At 42.0% G+C, this 19,891-nt stretch overlaps 2 pseudogenes; one reads left to right on the top strand and one right to left on the bottom strand.

Moving 5' to 3' along the window:
* The first annotated feature begins 4,795 nt into the window (after positions 1 to 4,795).
* Positions 4,796 to 5,131, top strand: LOC138078907 (elongin-C pseudogene; annotated as a pseudogene).
* A 6,000-nt stretch (positions 5,132 to 11,131) lies between these two features.
* Positions 11,132 to 19,339, bottom strand: LOC138078325 (retinol dehydrogenase 16-like; annotated as a pseudogene).
* Positions 19,340 to 19,891: the final 552 nt, after the last annotated feature.

Genomic DNA, 19,891 nt, shown 5'->3' on the forward strand with positions numbered 1-19,891 from the left:
TTCAGAGAGTGACTTGTTGGGATCTCGAAGACCTGGAGAAGAGGGAAGTAGAAAACACCTTCATGGTACATCTGGGCAAGAGCTGGGACAGATCAATCAAATAGGATCCCTGTCCATGTGTGCCACTCAGGGCTTGCTGCCAGCTGTACATTGTCCTCCCTAGGAAGTTCCATAGCCACTTCCAGATCAGAAATTTAGTATCCTCACTGGGTGGGAACTTGGCCTGACTGTACAATGAGAGTAATTTTTCCCCTTGATGCAGGAGCTTAACCAATACAAGTCCATATTATGTGACTTGGGGGTGGCAGATGTGGGATTTCCCTCCTAATCTCCTTGAATCCATAAAACTGCTTCAACTGAAAGAGGCCTAATTCCAGCCCCTTTCCCTCCTTAGTCACTCATGTTTCAGGGGCTGACCTCATGGTAAAGTTTGCCAAATTCCTTGGAGGAAATTCTCAGACAGGTTGTAAAGATAAGGTACCGTAATCAGGTGCTCAAGCTAAGTCACTTCAGTCATGTCTGACTCTTTGCAACTATGGACTGTTAGCCTGCCCGGCTCTTCTGTCCATGGGATTCTCCAGGCACGAATACTGGAGTGGGTTTCCATGCCCTCTTCCAGGGTCCAAACCAAGGGGTTAACCCATGTTTCTTACATATCCTGCATTGGCAGGCAGTTTCTTCACCAATAGTCACACACACACACACACACACACACACACACACACACACAAATTGGTCCCCACCCCAAACAGATAACCCTTTATCTTCTCCCTCAGGGTAAACAAGGGCCAGAATGCTGAGACCATCCACTCTGATATTGGCTGTGGCTTTCAGAGGGCCCTGAGACCAGGGAAGAGAGCAGACTCTTCAGTCCTTCATAACCAGCCTACACACAGAAGCTCTGCCTTCTGATATAATGAAGTTCAGGTCAGTCGTTCAGTTATGTCTGACTCTTTGCTACCCCATGGACTGCAGCACAGCAGGCCTCCCTGTCCATCACCAACTCCTGGAGTTTACTCAAACTCATGTCTATTGAGTCAGTGATGCCATCCAACATCTCATCCTCTGTCATCCCCTTCTCCTCCCACCTTCAATCTTTCCCAGCATCAGGGTCTTTTCCAATGAGTCAGTTCTTTGCATCAGGTGGTCAAAGTATTGGAGTTTCAACTTCAGCATCAGTCCTTCCAATGAATATTCAGGACTGATTTCCTTTAGGATGGACTGGTTGGATCTCCTTGCAGTCCAAGGGGCTCTCAGAGTGTTCTCCAACACTATAGCTCAAAAGCATCAAGTCTTCAGCACTTAGCTTTCTTTATTGTCCACTCTCACATGACTACTGAAAAACACATAGCTTGACTAGACAGACCTTTCTTAGCAAAGTAATGTCTCTGTTTTAATATGCTGTATAAGTTGATCATAACTTTTCTTCCAAGGAGCAAGCATCTTTTAATTTCATGGCTGCAATCACCATCTGCAGTGATATTGGAGCCCCCAAAAATAAAGTCTGACACTGCTTCCCCTGTTTCCCCATCTATTTCCCATGAAGTGATGGGACCAGATGCCATGATCCTAGTTTTCCAAATGTTGAACTTTAAGCCAACCTCCTCACTCTTCTCTTTCACATTCATCAAGAGGCTCTTTAGCTCCTCTTCACTTTCTGCCATCAGGGTGGTGTCATCTGCATATCTGAGGTTATTGATATTTCTCCCAGCAACCTTGATTCCAGCTTGTGCCTCTTCCAGCCCAGCGTTTCTCATGATGTACTCTACATAGAAGTTAAATAAGCAGGGTGACAATATACAGCCTTGATGTACTCCTTTTCCTATTTGGAACCAGTCTGTTGTTCCATGTCCGGTTCTAACTGTTGCTTCCTGACCTGCATACAGGTTTCTCAAGAGGCAGGTCAGGTGATCTGGTATTTCTATCTCTTTCAGAATTTTCCACAGTTTATTGTGATCCACACAGTCAAAGGCTTTGGCATAGTCAATAAAGCAGAAATAGATGTTTTTCTGGAACTCTCTTGCTTTTTCCATGATCCAGCGGATGTTGGCAATTTGATCTCTGGTTCCTCTGCTTTTCTAAATCCAGCTTGAACATCAGGAAGTGCACAGTTCACTTACTGTTGAAGCCTGGCTTGGAGAATTTTGAGCATTACTTTACTAGCGTGTGAGATGAGTGGAATTGTGCGGTAGTTTGAGCATTCCTTGGCATTGCCTTTCTTTGGGATTGGAATGAAAACTAACCTCTTCCAGTCCTGTGGCCACTGCTGAGTTTTCCAAATTTGTTGGCATATTGAGTACAGCACTTTTACAGCATCATCTTTCAGGATTTGAAATAGATCAACTGGAATTCCGTCACCTCCATTAGCTTTGTTCATAGTGATGCTTCCTAAGGCCCACTTGACTTCACATTCTAGGATGTCTGGCTCAAGGTGAGTGATCACACCGTAGTGATTATCTGGGTCGTGAAGATCTTTTTTATGTACTTCTTCTGTGTATTCTTGCCAACTCTTCTTAATATCTTCTGCTTCTGTTAGGTCCATACAATTTCTGTCCTTTATTGTGCCCACCTTTGCATGAAATGTTCCCTTGGTATCTCTAATTTTCTTGAAGAGATCTCTAGTCTTTTCCATTCTATTGTTTTCCTCTATTTCTTTGCATTGATCATTGAGGAAGGCTTTCTTATCTCTCCTTGCTGTTCTTTGGAACTCTGTATTCAAATGGGTATATTTTTCCTTTTCTCCTTTGCCTTTCACGTCCCTTCTTTTAACAACTGTTTGTAATGCCTTCTCAGACAACCAATTTGCTTTTTTGCATTTCTTTTCCGTGGGGATTGTCTTGATCCCTGCCTCCTGAACAATGTCATGAACCTCCATTCATAGTCCTTTAGGCACTCTGTCTGTCAGATCTCATCCTTTGAATCTCTTTGTCACTTTCACTGTATAATAGTAAGGGATTTAATGTAGGTCATACCTGAATGGTCTAGTGGTTTTCACTACTTTATTCAATTTAAGTCTGAATTTGGCAATAAGAAGTTCATGATCTGAGCCATAGTCAGCTCCCAGTCTTGTTTTTTTGCTGACTGTATAGAGCTTCTCCATCTTTGGCTGCAAAGAATGTAATCAATCTGATTTTGGTATTGACCATATGGTGTTGTCCATGTGTAGAGTCTTCTCTTGTGTTGTTGGAAGAGGGTGTTTGCTATGACCGGTGCATTCTCTTGGCAAAACTCTATTAGCCTTTGCCCTGCTTCATTCCATACTCCAAGGCCAAATTTGGCTGTTACTCCAGGTATTTCTTGACTTCCTTCTTTTGCATTCCAGTCCCTTATAATGAAAAGGACATCTTGTTTTGGTTGTTAATTCTAGAAGGTCTTATAGGTCTTCTTAGCTTTGTAGGTCTTCATAGAACTGTTCAACTTCAGCTTCTTCAGCATTACTGGTCAGGCATAGACTTGGGTTACTGTGCTATTGAATGGTTTGCCTTGGAAATGAACAGAGATCATTCCATCGTTTTTCAGATTGTATCCAAGTACTGCATCTCAGACTCTTTTGTGTCCAATATAATGCAATATGACCTCAAATTCCAGCTCCCTTTGACCCTTTCTTCAACTTTCTGCCCTCTATCCTCACAGCAGATGTGCTAGGCCCCCACAGAGGAATTAGAAGTCACCCAAAGGGAACTTTTCATTTAAACACATTAAAAAATCCTTGCCTGCCATCCCTGCTTTTCTCTTTCCTTCCTGCTAGAGTGAAGATCCCCCAAACTAGGACTGATGCCCTGATGTCCCCCATCACAGCACTTTTCACACTGTGTTGTAACTTGTGGCTTAACTGTCCATCTTTCCTGAGGTTAGAGACACAGCTTGCCTTTCCTAATACTCTACCTCCAGCATATGGTGCTGAACATCCAGTAGGTACTCAATCTTCTGGGAGAATGAGAATCCTCAAGGGAGCATACATGGGTGAGAGGCTCCACTCTTGGGGGTGGGCAAGGCCAGTTCCTGGACAGGGGCAGCTTCCTAGGGGCACCTCTCTGGCTTCATAACTAGAAGCTACCTTGTCTCCATGGCTTCCAGAAGATGTAGTTAGAAATATAATCTCACTGAAGAGGTTCTGCCAGAGTTTTCTAGATCCTTGAGAGATCTTTAAGCCTCCCTGGCCTGAAAGATTCAGTTGGGCAAGATTGACCCCAAGCAGGGCTCTTCAGAAAACTTACTCTAAAGTTCTGTGCATGATTGCTAAGTCGCTTCAGTCATGTCCAACTATTGCAACCCTATGGACTGTAACCCACCAGTTTCCTCTGTCCTTGGGATTCCCAGGCAAGATTATTGGAGTGGGTTGCCACGCCCTCCTGCAGGGCATCTTCCCAATCCAGGAATCAAACCCCCATCTCTTAAGTCTCCTACATTGGCAGGCAGATTCTTTATTACTAACACTACCTGGGAAGCCCACTCTAAAGGTCTAGGTTGGGCTAAATAACACTTTCTCTGATCCACATCATGCTTCTCTATATCTAATTATACATTTTACTGAAATTATCATTTTAAGTGTATATCTTTCCATAGTAGAACACTTGGGGTACAAGTGATAGAAATCCAAACCAAACTACTATAAAAGAAAACAGCTGCTACCCCAGAACCTAGGCAAGGGGGCGGGGGTGGTGGTGCAGGGCATCTCTGGTGTAGGGGCTGTGGCGGTGAGTGGGGACCCAGTGCAGTGGCTGGGATTGCTGCAGAGCTGATGAGAAACTACTAAAGCTCCTGTGGAAGCCAAGTAGAATTTCATAAGAACATAATGGATGAAGAGAAAACCTGTGGTGGCTGCGAGGGCCCTGATGCCATGCATATCAAACTGATATCTTCAGATGGTCATGGATTTATTGTAAAGAGAGAACATGCACTAACATCAGGAACGATAAAAACCATGTTGAGTGGCCCAGGTCAGTTTGCTGAGAACAAAACTAATGAAGTCAATTTTAGAGAGATCCCTTTACATATGCTATCAAAAGTATGCATGTATTTTACCTACAAGATTCAATACACTAACAGCTCCGAGGAGATTCCTGAATTCCCAATTGCACCTGAAATTCCACTGGAACTGCTGATGGCTGCAAACTTCCTAGATTGTTAAATAAAATAAATTATAGTAAACGGCTAACTCTTTTTCAGTATTTAATACCTGTAGTTCAGTTAGTAATTTTTTCATATATAACATGTTGCCTGTGTGCAGTTGAACTTTAAAGTTCATTGCAGAAGTAAGTCAGAAAGAAAAACACCAATACAGCATACTGACACATATATATGGAATTTAGAAAGATGGTAACGATAACCCTGTATGTGAGACAGCAAAAGAGTCACAGATGTATGGAACAGACTTTTGGACACTGTGGGCGAGGGAGAGGGTGGGATGATCTGGGAGAAAGGCATTGAAACATGTATAATATCATATAAGAAATGATTCACCAGTCCAGGTTCGATGCAGAATACAGGATGCTTGGGGCTGGTACACTGGGATGACCCAGAAGGATGGTATGGGGAGGAAGGTGGGAGGGGGGTTCAGGTTGGGGAACATGTGTACACCCATGGTGGATTCATGTTGATGTATGGCAAAACCAATACAATATTGTAAAGTAATTAGCCTCCAATTAAAATAAATAAATTTAAATTTAAAAAATAAATAATAATAAAATAAAGTTCATTGCAAAGCAGATTATCTTCTGTTCTTTTGCATAGCAATCATAGTTGAAGTTGAAGTTTGTTTGCTACATAACAAATTAAGAACATTTTCACAAACTGAGAGATAAACAAATATATAAAATTTTAAAAAAAGAAAACATCTCCACATAACCAGGGCAGGGAAATCCAGGGAGGTAACTAGCTTCTGGCCCTACTGAATCCAGGGGACCAAATAATGTCTTTGCGGTTTCTCATCCCAACTCTCAATTTTACTTATCACTGCTTGGCTTTGCGCTTCAAAAGGAATTGGCTCTTTCCATGCGGTAGGCAAGATGGCCACAAGTATCCTATACTTACTGTCCCCAGATAAAAAATCCTAGAGGAAAATGAAATTTTTGCTGTAGCCACATATCAATTCCTACTAATGACCTACCTGATTAACCTCATATGAGTCATGTGCTTATCTCTAAACAAAAGGCTATGACCAAGGGGATGGAGCTTTGTGATGGGTCAAACAGATCCTCCATGTCAATATGGCTTATGGTTTTTTGTTTTGACCAATTGGCTAAATATCTGTTTTTTAGATATTTATTTTGATGCCCAAATACTCACAGATTTGTTCAGTGGGGGCCCCTGGAATCTACCTTCTGGGTTATTTTGACAAATTTCTTCATCCTTTGAGTGCTTACTTCCTTTCTCCTTCAACAAGATGGTCCAAACCCATCTTGCATATTCCCAGCACCTGTCAACCACTTCTCTAAGTAGTCTTGTTTCCTTTTAGTAGACAATGGTAGTTAGAAGTCAAGATCTAGATACAAAGTTTTCTGATTGCTATTGCTATTGTGTTATTCTTCCCAAGCCCTTTCAGTAAACAAGACTAGAGCACCAAAGAATTGATGCTTTTAAACTATGGTGCTAGAGAAGACTCTTGAGAGTCCCTTGACAGCAAGGAGATCAAACAAGTCAGTCCTAAAGGAAATCAACCCTGAATACTCATTGGAAGGACTGATGCTGAAGCTGAAGTTCCAATACTTTGGCCACCTGATATGAAGAGCTGACTCATTGGAAAAGACCCTGATTCTGGGAAAGACTGAAGGCAGAAGGAGAAGAGGGTGACAGAGGATGAGGTGGTTGGATGGCATCACCAGTGCAATGGACATGAACTTGGTCAAAATCCTGGAAACGGTGAGGGACAGGAAGGCCTGCCATGCGGCAGTCCATGGGGTCGCAAAGAGTCAGACACGACTTGGAATCTGAACAACAAAATATATATGTATGGATATGTGTGTGCACGTGTGTAAGTGTGTATACATGTGTATAAGTTTGTATACATATTTAAATCTATATTTACTTGTATGGAAAACCATGGGCTCACAACAATACCTCCAGTTTCAGTCCAAAATTAGAATAGAGTTTTTGCCTTTGCATATTTGTGGCTCCTTTCTCTGTAAGTAAGAAATCTTATTAATATAGTCATTTATTCAATCTGCCCCCTTTACGGAAGCAATTTCCCATTACTGCTGCAACCCCCCTCCATGTGCAAACAGTCTCCTTACTTCCACTGGGCTCCAACAAGCCATGCTGGGCAGCTCTCCTATGTGACCACAGTACTCACCCAGGTGAATCTGGACAGCTCTCCTGCACATGCAGTCCCCTCCTTCAGCTCATGCTCAGATTCTCTGACACTCCGCACATTCCCCAAACCCTCCACAGTGTCAATGCCTGCCTTAACTTGACTCATCGTTACAGTGTTGAGTGAATTTTTAGCACCTCATTTTTTTAATGTTATTTTATTACTATGTATTAAGTTATAATGTATATCTATGTCCTTATTTTTTCATTATAGCATTGCAAATAATACTTAAGTCTTTTTTGACAATTAGCCTTGACTTATGGTATTTTCTTTTTCTAGTAGTAACCCCTGCATGCCATTAGCTTAATGTATATTCTTGTATTTTTGAAGTTTGCATTCATATATATATATATATATATATATATACATGTTCCCAAAAGAAGCATAATATACATCTTACATGGACTTCCCTAGCAGCTCAAACAGTAGACTCAGCCTGCAATGCAGGAGACCCAGGTTAGGTCCCTGGGTCAGGAAGATCTCCTGGAGAAGGAAATGGCAACCCACTCCAGTATCCTTGCCTGGAAAATCCCATGGACAGAGGAACCTGGGGGCTACAGTCCATGGGGTCACAAAGAGTAGGACACAACTGAGCAACTAACACTTTCACTTTCATGGTCTTTCCCCTTCACTTTGTTCCCCCTTTTCTAGGATTTAGTGTAGAGGTTAAGGTTACAATAATTTCAGTCTGCTGCCATCTTTTTAAATAACTTTATTTAGCTAGTTATTTTTGGCTGTCCTGGATCTTCGTTGCTGTGCAGGCTCTTCTCTAATTGCGGTGAGCAAGGACTACTCTCTTGCTGTGGAACTCGGGCTGTAGGTCATGAGGGCTTCAGAAGTTGCGGCATGTGGGCTCAGTAGTTGCAGCTCCTGGACTCTAGAGCACAGGCTCAGTAGTTGTGGAGCTTGGGCTTAGTTGTTCTGAGGTGTGTGGGATCTTCCCGGCCCAGAGATCAAATCTGTGTCTCCTGCATTGGCAGGCAGATTCTTTAACCACTGAGCCAGCAGGGAAGCCCTGCTGCCATCTTAAAATCGAGAGCTGTATTTTAGTTTTCCTTCACCACTTGGCCCAGTGACTAGGATATAGTAGTTTACTCAATCAAATGTTGTTTTAATTGGATTTCTTAAGCTAGATTCCAGAAATCAAGTTATTTATTTTTTAACTTTTTATTTTGTGTTGGGGTATAGCCAATTAACAAAAATTTTTGTGACCATTTCAGGTGAACAGTGAAAAGATACAGCCATATATACAAGTGTATCCATTCTTCACCGAACTACCCTCCCATCCAGGCAAAATTTTTTTTAATCTGCCAAACTATTAGAAGAAAAGAGGTTAGAATTTTCTGCCATCAGAACTCTGAGGATAAATGCTATGCTTATCAGGGCTTACAGTGAGATCAGTGTCCCTACCACGTATCTCATATATTTGACTTAAAAGAGCATACTATTTAAATGGTAGCAATATTCATGTGAAATCTCCAACTTAGGAGGGTCTTAACATATGATGATTTATTTATGATGGTTTGATTTGTTGATCACCTCATTTTAGAATTATTCTTATTGAAAATAATGGCAAAACAGTGATGACAAATTTTCCTCTGTAACTGTCCATTTGATTTGGACCAGGTCTGTGCAGTCAAAGATAGCAGAAATCAGTATTCTCTCATTTGTAAAGCAGAATAATTCTGACAAGATGACTGTATTATGCAGACAGCAAGTTCCCATGTCTCCAAACAGCAATAATTCCAACACAGACATAATTTTCTCTATAAAATACCTAAGATTCTGCCTGGGTAGGACATCAAATGAATAATTTTTCAATGTGAAAAATGTATGATTTTATCACTACAAGAATAGAAATGTTGGCATATAGTCTATGTTCGATACAGGATACAGGATGCTTGGGGCTGGTACATGGGGATGATCCAGAGAGATGATATGGGGTGGGAGGTGGGAGGGGGGTTCAGGATTGGGAACTCATGTACACCTGTGGCAGATTCATGTCAATGTATGGCAAAACCAATACAGTATTGTAAAGCAAAATAAAATGAAAATAAAAATTAAAAAATAAATAAATAAAATATCAAATCTAAAAAAAAAAAATGAAATGTTGGCATAGCATGAGAGTTCTATTTATCCATTTAGGCAACCATGAGACTTGGAGTCAGGAGACCTGTCCTGCGCTTAGCTGGAGATTCTCAGAACTAAGAGAAGTGAGCCATTTTCAGTTTGAGTTTTCACACAAGTAAGCAGGGATAATAAGAGGTTACCTATCTCATAGCATTATCCCCCATAAGCTAAGTATCTTTAAATGTAGATATGGTATGATGAGTCCAAAGCATCATATAATTAGATATTGCTAAGAGAGTCCCAGGTGGCTCAGTGGTAAAGAATTTGCCAGCCAATGCAGGAGCCTCAGGAGATGCAGGTTCAATTCCTAGATTGGGAAGATCCCCTGGGAAGGGAAATGGCAACCCACTCCAGTACTCTTGCCTAGAGAACCCTGTGGGCAGAGGAGCCTGGTGGGCTACCGTCCACAGGGTCACAAAGAGTTGGGCATGACTGAGTGACCAACCATGGAGAGAGACACAAGGACAAATGGTTAGTTTTAGAATATTTGAAGCATAACTTCCAAGAATATCCTCCAGAGGCAGAAAGAAGGATCTGTCTCAGAGCACCTTGAGTCTCTCTGAACTCTTGATACAGACATATGGGACAATATTATTCTCATTTAAGAGAAGCAAACTCAGAGCAATATTTTTGCCCAGAGTTACACAGTCAGGAATAGCAGAGTTGGGATCCAACCTTGGCCCTTTTTGATTCCCAAGTCCAGTTTCCCTACACTCAACATACCCTCCCCAAAGCTGAGAGGGAAAGGGAGCAAAACTGAGAGGAATTGGGTGAGGGGAGGAGAGTGAGGTTGATTTGGGGCAAAGCAGGGGTCAAAAAGCAAGGCAAGGACTAGACGAACACTTTCACAGAGTCATGCAGGTGACCACTGACAGAGAATCTGGGCAGAGGTAGTTGTGTGTATGTGTGTGTGTTAGTCGCCCAGTTGTGTCCAACTCTTTGCAACCCCATGGACTGTAGCCCGCCAGGCTCCCCTGTCCATGGGGTTTTCCAGGCAAGCATACTGGAGTGGGTTTCCATCTCCTTCTCCAGGGGATCTTCCCAACCCAGAGATCGAACCCAGGTCTCCCACATTACAGGCAGATTCTTTACCATCTGAGCTACAAGGGAAGCCCAGACAGAGGTAGTTAAGTCTGAGTATTTCAAAAGTTGACAAGAAGAGGACTAAATTATTTAATCCATTGATTTATTTGATAAACTAATTTAATTTTTAGAAAAGTAGGATTTTTTTTAAAAAAAACTGCTGGAAAGAAAATAATTTATATCTCAAATAGAAAACCACCAATAATGTGAGACTCTCAAGGCAGTAGCTATGACCATGCCCACACCTCTTACTCCAGGTTGTTAAGAGACCTGATAGTCCTTTGAACTTTGAAAATTCTCTCGGCAGAGTCCTCCCACACTGGAGTGATCCAGCTAGAAAGTGAGTGCCACGAGGCAGGGACCTTGTTTTGTATATGGATGAATCTTCAGCACCCAGAACTGTGCCTGGAATATTGGAGGTATGCACCAAGTATTTTTTGAAAGAATCTGAAAATTCGTGAACTAAAATATGGCATCATCTCTGAGGACCCATTGGAACAGAGAGCTTGCATGTTCCTCTGGTTCATTCTCCTTTCAAGAAGAAAATCTGATGACTGCTCCCCATCTAGAATCAAGTGTTTAGGTTGAACTCACAGACTACAAAGCATTTTAAGGCCTGATTGCTTATAAAATATGACAAAGGATAAAGTCTGCCACAGATGTTGGTAAATAAGACAGAGCAAAAGTGAAGCATTTGCTGTCCCAGTCAACAGAGTAGCGGATACGAGGGTCAACAGCAGTCAGGCTCGCGCTTCATGCAGTTGGCGACCGGGCTCAGATTCTCCTTTCCTTTAGCAATGAGGCCATGAACATACTGGCAATCTGTTATAGAGTGGGGGGAAAGTTAGAACTGTGGCAACACATTAACTTGAAAAGAAGCAGGAGAGAATACAAGGTACAAGCAATAAGGGTGCAGGGTGCAGGGCTCAGGGCACAGGCTCTGCAGCTGTGCTGTCCAGCACTGCAGTCGGAGCCACAAGTGGCAACTGAGCATAAGAAATGTGGTCAATCTGATTGAGATGCACAATAAATGTAAAAATTCACATTGGGTTGTAAAGACTTAACACAAAGAAAGAATGTAAAATATCTCAGTTGTAATTTTTTTATATTGATTTGTTGAAATGACGGTATTCTGGATAGAGTCTGTTCTGAATTAAATTCACCTGTCATTTTTCTTTAATGTGGCTGTTAGAAAAATTAAAATTGCATATGTGACTTACAGTTGTGGCTAGCATTGTATTTCTATTGGGCTAAAGTTGTCTAGAGCAATATTATATGTGTGTGTGTGTATATATGTGTGTGTCTGTGTGTGGTAACACACATATATATGTTTGTGTGCATGCTCAGTCACTCAGTCATGTCCAAACATTGCAGAATTCAATTCATCACTCTGCCACTGACTTGCAGAGTAATCCTGGGAAATGACTCAATATTTCAGGCTTCAGTTTCCTTATCTGTAGATGAGGGGTAACACCAGCACTTTCCTTCTAGGGTTATGGGAACTGACAGAGTTAATTCTTCCATAGCACCTGGCACAGAGCTTTCATATACTGAGCAGGTGTTGGGGCTCAGGGGAAAGCTGACAGCCTGAGTGAAGCAGGAGGGACAGCAGCAAGTGAGCTGGGCCTCCTGCTATACGCAGCAAGGACTTGAGAAGTTAATAACTCTGCCATCCCCACTCTGGGGGAATAGAGGAAGAACTTACAGCCTTCAGAGTACTTCTGCCCATAGCTCTCTTTCACCTCTGGGGACACTTGACTCCAGATCCCCTCGAGTATATCCTGCATATTGTCAGGGAAATGGATGTTTTGTACTTTCCAGGTACTATGAGAACAACACGAAGGCCAAAATGACTGAGCTCCCTTGTGAAACACAAGATGAGAGAGTGTTAACCAAGGAAATGATATTGGCATCTGACCTAATCAATCCCACCCCTTCTTAAGCAAAGAATGCCCAAGGCACAATGTTTCAAGAAAGGCATTTGGGTCAGGGAAGAATATGAAAGAGTACACTCAAGCATCTTGGGAAGATGTTCAAGTAAAATGAGAAGGGCCAACACCCATAGATTGCTTTCTGGAAAGCTTCAGATCTGGGCTTTGATGCTGCCTCTTGCTGCCCATCTCACACCACTCTCTTACAGACCCTCCCCCCTCTGTGACAGCTCCCTGAACCCCTGAGCCTCTATCTCCTTACCTACTGCTCGGGTTAGAACTCAGTGTCTTTGTGAATCCTTCCTTGACCTCTGCCCCAGGGAAAGGTAAGTCACCCCCTTGTCGGTGCCTCTATGCACCAGCACACACTCATGTTCATATTTGCTGTACGCCCACTCCAGAGATTTTCACCCGCAGAACTGAGTTCAGATCCTGGCTCAACTTCACACTTGACCGCAGAGAATCATCGTGTCTTATGCATGAGTTTTCTGTGAGGAGTGAATAGAATGCTTGGCCCAGAGCTTTCCCTATAACCCGCCAAGGTTCAGTCTTTCCTTATGAGAACCGTCAGGTTTAGTGACTTAAGGTACTTAATTAATAAGGCAAATAATTTTTTAGTGACAGACTCTTATCATTCACATGTGAAGTGTACATTACATACATAATATTCATTTATATTTTATACATATATATGTCTTATAGAAATATATTGAATTTGTTTGAAACACATAGAAATCTTATAGGAGTGGCAATTAAGACCAAATAAATCCTAATACATTTTTCACATTCCCTAATGTACTACCAGTCCATTCTGAAGGAGATCAGCCTTGGGATTTCTTTGCAAGGAATGATGCTAAAGCTGAAACTCCAGTACTTTGGCCACCTCATGCGAAGAGTTGACTCATTGGAAAAGACTCTGATGCTGGGAGGGATTGGGGGCAGGAGGAGAAGGAGACAACAGAGGATAAGATGGCTGGATGGCATCACTGACTCGATGGACGTGAGTCTGAGTGAACTCCAGGAGTTGGTGATGGACAGGGAGGCCTGGCGTGCTGTGATTCATGGGGTGGCAAAGAGTTGGACACAACTGAGTGACTGAACTGAACTGAATGTACTACCTTATATTGTGAAAAGATTTAGGCATTCCATTTCCAAAGTTTCTCATTTTAGTTGCCATCTATATATCAGGAACCCAGGCTCACCATTCACAAATACACTGCTAGCCACAGTCAAGTCTTCCTCAGAGGTTGGGCCTTACCTCAGACTGTCAGATAAAGCTTCTACCCCATACTTAGAAATGCAGTAGCCACTGCCAAACAGGGATACTCTCCCAGCTGGACTAGAAACATTGACTACTCTTCCCCTGGTTTTTCTGATCAGGGGACAAAAGCTCAGTGTCACCTCAATGAGGCCAATCAAGTTCACATTCAAGATCTTGGAGAAGTCATCTTTGGTCAGCCATTCATTCGGGGCAGCAGGCAGCAGGATGCCAGCATTGTTTACCAAACCCCAGAGGCCTGGAGTAGAAACAAAATATTAGTTAGAGACAGAAAGCCCATTTATGAATCATTTCAGTGTTCAGACCACATTCTCCTGAGGAAGATAAACAATAAATCCAATAGATTGGCAAATTATAAAGTATGTTTTATGTGTGCATGGTAAGTCACTTCAGTTGTGTCCAACTCTGTGTGGCCCTATGGACTGCAGCCCACCAGGTTCCTCCATCCAGGGGATTCTCCAGGCAAGATTACTGAAGTGTGTTGCCATGCCCTCCTCCAAGGGATCTTCCCGACCCAGGGATCGAACTGCATTTGGTCTCCTCCACTGCAGCCAGATTCTTTACCACTATCACCACCTGGGAAACCCCTTCACATTTCTTTCATTGTCTCACAATTCCTGGTCTTCTCTCTGCCTCTCATAACCCAAAAAGACTGGAAGGAAGAGAATATACACTTTTGTATTGTGAGAATGGTTTTTAAGTAATGATGCCCCAATATCAGTATTACTTTTTTTTAAAACAATATTACTTTCTTTCCTTTATTCATTTTTTAGAACTTTGCAGAGGATAGGGGATGTGAATAGAAAAGAAGTGACATCTGCCACAATTTATGTCCTTGGCTCAAATTCCCAACAGAGATCTCCACTTCAGAGATCCCATTCTTAAAAGGCAGGGAGTACCTGCTGCATAGTACAGGGAGCTCAGAGCAGGGCTCTGTGATGACCCAGATGGTGGCATGGGGGAAGTGGGTGGAGGAGAGGTCCAAGAGAGGGGAATATATGTATGCTTATAGCCGATTCATTTTGTTGTACAGCAGAAACCAACACAACATTGCAAAGCAAGGGAGGAACTCCGCCCATGGCAAAGGTCATGAGGAACGAGGCTTGACACACGCAAAGGCGTGATCAAGCCTCAGGAAAGCCCCTGTTCCCAAGCATCTAACCCCAAAACCAGAGTCTGTTTTATGCTCTCACATACACCTCTGACTTTACGGGGGGCTCTCCCCCATAACCATTTCTCTCGGAGAAGGAGTTAACTTGCAGCTCCAAGTCAATAAAAATTCCTGGGCGTGACAAGAGTGTTTCAGCTTACAGACTCCTCTGAAGGTTATCTAGCCCACCTGTATAGGTTCGTCCGGCCACATGTGATTGTTTACAGCCTCCAAATCTGAGAGGCACGAGATGTTTTAGACTTACTAAAGGCAAATTCTTTTGGGGAGTTAGAAATTATTAGTATAGTGGGTTGGTTAGGAATTATATTGGTGAAGGGTTTTTCATTTGTTGTGTCAATAATTGCTGCTAATTCCCTGCTCTGGGTGGGACAAGGATATCTCAGGTCAAACCTCTCTGCTGACAGACTAGCTTGTGGAACAGGATTATCCATATTCCTGGCACATGATTGTTTACTACCTCTCAACCATAAACAGCGCAGAGAGTTTTGGAGTATTTTGAGAGTCTTAATTAGCACAGGGCTTTTTCTTCTTGTTGAGTCAATGATTGCTGCCAGGCCTCCATATCCTTAGGCACCTGGGAATATATTAATCAATGTATTTGGAATATAGAAAAGGAAATATAGAAGTTTTAAGGTTAGCAATACTAGACTTTTTGAGTTAATGGATTTTCTCTTTTGTAATAGATCACTGTACTTTGTTATAAATCACTGTGTCCTTGTTATGTAAAAATGTAACTTTATCACTATCTTAAGACTAAATAGATTTTAAGGGGAGCATTGGTGAAAGGATTTTCATTTGTTGGGCTGATGTTTGCTGCTAAATCTCCATGTTCCCTACCCTTATAATGAATATAACTAACATATAGGAGAAATAAGTATTAACCTTTAAGCATATAGGAGAAATAAGTATTAACCTTTAAGATTAATCCTGTTAACCTTGGGTTAAATAAATTCCTTTCTTGATTGTAACTCACTACACCCTCACCCTATAGGAATGTAACTTTATTTGGAGGGTGGTGCCTGGTTTAAGAAAAAACACCCTTGGAAGAAATAAGTTTCTTGGTTATCAGAAAGAAAGGGTCATAAAATGTCAGCAGGTCTCACTCATGGCCAGAAGATGATGTACCTTTTTTATACATTTATGTGAAGCACCTGATTTTGATAAAGGTCAGGACTGCTGACCCCTGCGTGACTCTGTATTCATCCCTATGTGTAACAAAAGGTATATAAGCAAACCCAGAAATAACGAAATCGGATCAGTTTCCGGAAAGACTGATTCCCCCATGTCGCTTCTTTCTTGCTCCTGTTTTTCTGGCTGAATTCCTATCTGGAGCATGGATGCTATTCCACGTAATCCAAGTTATTCAGACTCTTTTTCTCCGCTAATCTTCCTACTACACTATCCATTTCTAATCTCTCTCTATATCTGTGATTAAATATGTATTTTTCCAAAGACGCCGACTCCGTCCCCACCTTCGAATCACCCTGGATCCACCGGGGCTGGACCCATTTTTTTTTAAGGGGAAGAGAGTGAGGGATCTGTGCTGGGGTGTTTACTGATTCTTATGCGCCAATGTCATCCAGTCTCACAGGAGACTGGATGTGTAAATAATATATATTCAAATGGTTAAGACATCAATCATTCTCTCAAGAAATTTAAAATTGCTTGCAATAAAAGTTGTATTGGAAAAAGGGACTACACTGATAATTAGTACAACCAAGATTAAATTCCAAAAAAGTCAGAAAAGTATGCGTAACTAGATTTTAGAAAGAAAGCTTCAGCCAGGGGTGGCCTTTAAAACAGAGGCTCCAATCCAGAGATGCAAAATGAATAAAATGGTGACTACAGGAAGCCATTGGCATCAGCAGTCCCCAAATGCATCCGATTTAGCTGCTTAAGCAGGAGGCTTATTTCTGGACCATTGAGGGTGTGAGGTTTTGAGGCTTCAACCTTTCATTAACATATGGAGACTTATCTCTGAAAGGGCCAAACCCCCTTTTCATTTTTCTCTCATTACTACGGGAGAGGGAGAGAAAAGCGAAACTTCAAAGGAAACATGTATCCTGGGGCTCAAGGAATTTGGGGGTTTTGAAAATACTTGAGGCAGTAAAAAATCCTTATTCACTCCAAGATCTTGAAATAATGTGACCAAATAGAACACTTTTTGAAATAAATGATTACAAAATACATGTCAACCTAATTAATGGTTCATTGTTCTGTAAACAATGTAAGAGTTCAATTTTCTCACATTTCTCACATTGTGTGTTTCTGATGATAGCTACAGAGTCACAGACAATCATCAGTTAAAATGAATTATAGTTAGTTGTGATAGTTTTACTTCTAGCCCTAGTTTGTTTTCAAATAAAGCTTTGTTTTAAATTTTACTTTTTAACTAAGAGAAAATCTTTTCTCTATGTGGGTGTCGATGCATTTCCATGCCTTTGATCTGATGTGCAGTGCAGGGCCTCTACAGTGACCAGCTGGACATTCAGCCTGAAGCAAGGCAATATCTCATCCTCTTTTATTTGGCCTCAGTAGCTATGTAGCTCAAACAAAAATTTAGTAAGTTTTTGTGTCATGAATTTAAACTAGAAAATCATGCTGCTCTCAGTAATTGCGAACAAGCATTTTGCCAAAGTGCCAAAAGAAGACATTTAAACAGCACCCCGTCCCCCAACAAAATGGTCCCAGAGCCTTTTACAAAAATAAGGATAAAGTGTCCTTCACCTGTGCCAACGACTGGAACATTTGCAGCTGAGAGGACCACGTATCCTGGACAGAAGGAATTAATTCTTGATTTCCTTTCAGCACTGGGAGCAGAAGGGCTATGCAAGGAAGAAACACGCAGAACTTGAGAGAAAGCAGCAGTTCCTTCAGGCTTCCCAGGGGGTGCTAGTGGTAAAGAATCTGCCTTCCAATGCAGCAGATGCGGGAGATGTGGGTTTGATCCCTGGAATGGGAAGATCCCCTGGAGAAGGAAATGGCAACCCACTGCAGTATTCTTGCCTGGCAAATCCCATGGACAGAGGAGCCTGGCAGGCTGCAGTCCATGGGGTCAGACATGACCTAGTGACTGAACAACAACAGCAGTTCCTTCATGTTGAGCACAGCATGGGCAGTGGGACAGTCAACATGCCTTTCCTTGGCTTTCCCCTCTCTCTCAGGGATTCCCTGTATTCAGAGTTCTTGCCCAGGATGCACATGGGTCAAGGCCAGGTGAGTGCAAGAAAGGGAGAAAGAACCAACACCTACAGCTATTAGTCTGCAGAATGCTCACTCAGCTGAAGGACATACCACTTCCAGATCCCAAATGGTCGGCCCTGGATTTTCTTCTAGAAAATTGAGAAATCTGGCTGCTCCTTTGCCAAAGGTAAGGCACCTACTTAGCCTTACAGGAAGCCCTCTCTGCTGCTTGCCTGGGCTGTCTGAGAAACTCATGCCAGGACTGATAAGAGGGGACACTACACACAGATTTTGCTTGGGTCTTGGTGACAGGAGTTTGGGGTATACCTTGATCTCAATTATTTTCTCAAGATTGACTCATCATTCACTGTCGGCACTGACTGAACAATAAAGACATTTCCAGAACCCTCCCTGGATACAGTAGGTTTTTTTCTGATTCTCGCCATTTGCTAACTTTGAGAAAGACAGGTTTATACTGTTCTCAAGAAAAGACATGTAAAATTATATACGAGCAGCATAATGGCAGCCTGCTCATGGCAGAGTTAACCTTTTTACTCTGGATTTTCAGAGGATACCATACGTGCAAATTACAGTTTCTGCACCACAGTCACCTCTTTCTTTCCCCTCATTGCCTTTCTAGCCTTCATTCTATCTTCCCTACCTACACATACTCTTACCTATTAAACCTGTTTCCTCACTGTTTTACCTTCCACTCTGATACACTCATATTCCATACAACCTGACTTTTTTAGGCCAGTCCCAAATATGTTCACTTACTCCATGAATGCTAATGTATTTTTGAGTCTTCATGTAATAAAACATGTCCCAAATATACCCCCACCCTGATCCCCAAGACTTTTCACGTGGCATGGTTTTTGCTCATTCTAAAACACTGAAGACAAAGCAGCCTACCCAATGGACAGACTTCCCCTGGCCATACCTCTGTCCCCGACGTGCTCCTCCACCCACTCGGTGGCTGCAGCAACGCTATCTGTCTTGGTGACGTCCAGGATCACCATCTGCAGCCTGTCTGATGTCTGGTTCCTCAGCTGCTTGGCCCCCTGCTCTGTCAGACACGCAGCCAGGACCCTCAAGCCTCTCAGGTCCAGCTGCCTGGCCAGCTGGTTCCCGAAGCCCAAGTCACAGCCCATGATGAAAATGAACTTGTTCTGAAGGTGGCTCACCACCTTCCTCTCCCAGTACCAGTGCAGGAGGTAGTACAGGACCACGAGGACCACCAGGTACAGCCACATGGCAGAGACCTGTCCTTCCCTTTAAGAAAAAAGAAAACTCTTCCAGACTCAGACAGGTTAGGGTTATGTTTGGCTGCTTTTTAATTGTTTTCTAGTCTACCCTTAATCTACTCAATTTAGTTAATGATGCCTATAAAGATTAACTTTTGATATAATAACTCTGAAGGTTGGTTATTTAACAGGCTTTTGAGGAATGTATTTGAAAATAGGAAAGCAGGATGATTCTATCAGGTTTAGGAATTAATATGAAACTCCTATTCTGGTCATGCTGTCTTTAAAAAGGAATATTTGACAAAAATTTAGATGTATTGATATTAGGTAAAGAAAGGAGATAATGAGTCAGTTGGCAACTTCAAGCATTCAGAAATAGATACAGCTTGATTCTTCAAAACTGAATTTGTCAAACTTAAAAGTGTTACTAGATATGCAGACTGCAATTTGGTTTTTTCCTCTTTGTTCTCTCCTCTTTTAAACAAACAAACAAACAAAATACATTTAAGCAACTTTATAAAATAAAGATCATAATTATAATTAATTTAATCTTAATTTTAT

The sequence above is a fragment of the Capricornis sumatraensis genome, chromosome 4, assembly GCF_032405125.1.
Source record: "Capricornis sumatraensis isolate serow.1 chromosome 4, serow.2, whole genome shotgun sequence".
In the NCBI taxonomy this organism is placed as follows: domain Eukaryota; kingdom Metazoa; phylum Chordata; class Mammalia; order Artiodactyla; family Bovidae; genus Capricornis; species Capricornis sumatraensis.